Source organism: Sitophilus oryzae, unplaced genomic scaffold (genome assembly GCF_002938485.1).
Source record: "Sitophilus oryzae breed Bouriz unplaced genomic scaffold, Soryzae_2.0 scaffold_1913_pilon_pilon, whole genome shotgun sequence".
NCBI classification, from domain to species: domain Eukaryota; kingdom Metazoa; phylum Arthropoda; class Insecta; order Coleoptera; family Curculionidae; genus Sitophilus; species Sitophilus oryzae.
This window is the reverse complement of record NW_022146628.1, coordinates 641,938-643,821: the sequence shown is the minus strand read 5'-3', so window position 1 is coordinate 643,821 and position 1,884 is coordinate 641,938.

Below are 1,884 nucleotides of genomic sequence, written 5' to 3'. Positions count from 1 at the left end.
TTTTCCAAGTTTTACATTTGCGAAAAGCAGGATGTATAGGGTTGTGCAGGATAGCGGTCGGTAAGCGATAAACCAAGTAATAATTACTCACCGATTTCTTGAAATACGATTGGAGACACTTCCTTACCTATAAAGAAAACAAAAGAACGTTAATACTCAAATGGTATAGAAAAATTAACATAAACATTTTAAAACTTTGCTCCTCAGAATTCTAATTTTTGAAATATTTTTAATAGTTTTTGAGTCTATACTTAAGGCATTTTTACAGGTTAGTTACAGGTTAGTATATTTATAGGTATATATTTAGAAAATAAATTGAAGGGTAATGGGTACAGAGAACTGGAAGGAATCTGTTCCTATTGCTCTAGTTTCGGTAATTAGTGCGATCAAAACGGCTGCCCAGTGCAAAAGTAAAAGTGTTTTGGCGTATTGTTGTGAATTAATGTATTAGTTCAGTCATTGGGGATCAAAAAAGGAGCCGGCTTGGAAAAAAGTCCGGAAGTTTGGAAACTTTGCAGGTTTATAGGTTTTGGGGTTCCTAACTTAAAATCCATAAAATGCACATTTCCACACTCGCCGCCGGCGCCGCCATCTTGCCAAGATGGCGCCCAAAATCGGTATTTTGTAAATATCTCGAAAATGCGTTTTTCGCAAAAATTTAAAGAGAGCAAAATTAAAGAGAATACAATTTTCTATAAAAACGGTTATATGAAAATTTTCGCTAAAGTCAACCGTTTAGGCACAAAATCCCTGGAAATTTTACAATTTTGCGTAAAGTATGATATACATATAGTGGATTTTCCGAAATCAAATGTCGATTAGTGTTCACTAAAACTAGTTTTAGTTTAGTTTCTTCAATTTTGTCATGAAACAGTGGCGTATCATTAATTCGCTCATTAATTTATGAATAATTAATTGCCGTGCTGGACAGCATTCATTGCGAACTTACCACCAGATTCAACATTGGTCTGGTTGTACCAAAGATGCCGAAGAATGGGGTTGGAAGAAAACAAAAACAGGCATTACTCCAGTCACAATCGAGGTCACAACGTTGAAAGATTCAGCTCCAAAATCCCTATTGGCATTTTTATCCTGTAAATGCAAAACCAACAAATATGGTAAAGCCTGAGGATGCAGAAAAGCAGGATTAAAATGTTCAATGATTTGTGCATACTGCAATGGGAAATCCTGTGACAACGTCACTGAAGTGTCACTCAACGAATCCGATGAATAGGAGTTGGACTTGCCTGTAGATATCCCCCTGGCGCGGCTGAAGATGAAGAGTTGGACGTATTGAGAGACCACCCCGATGAGCCCAGCACAGCAGACACGATCGACTTTGACATCAATGAGCCAGATCCGTCGGGCTTGTGCAGATAAATTAAAGTTTTTAATTTATCTAGTGGAGTAGGCCTCCGGGGAGACCACATTAAAATAAACGCGCTATGTACTTTACCTCTTGGGTGGTGTGGAAACAAGTACATATTTTCAATAATTAAAATTAATTATTCATAAATTAATGAACGAATTAATGATACGCCACTGTTTTATGACAAAACTGAAGAAACTAAACTAAAACTAGTTTTAGTGAACCCTAATCGACATTTGATTTCGGAAAATCGACTATACATAATATATCATAGTTTACGCAAAATTGTAAAATTTCCAGGGATTTTGTGCCTAAACGAAAACTAACCCCTGACTTTAGCGAAAATTTTCATAAAACATTTTTATAGGAAATTTTATTCTCTTTAATTTTGTTCCCCTCAAATTTTCGCGAAAAACGCATAGTTTTCGAGATATTCACAAAATACCGATTTTGGGCGCCATCTTGGCAAGATGGCGGCGCCGGCGGCAAGTCTGGAAATGTGCATTTTATGGATT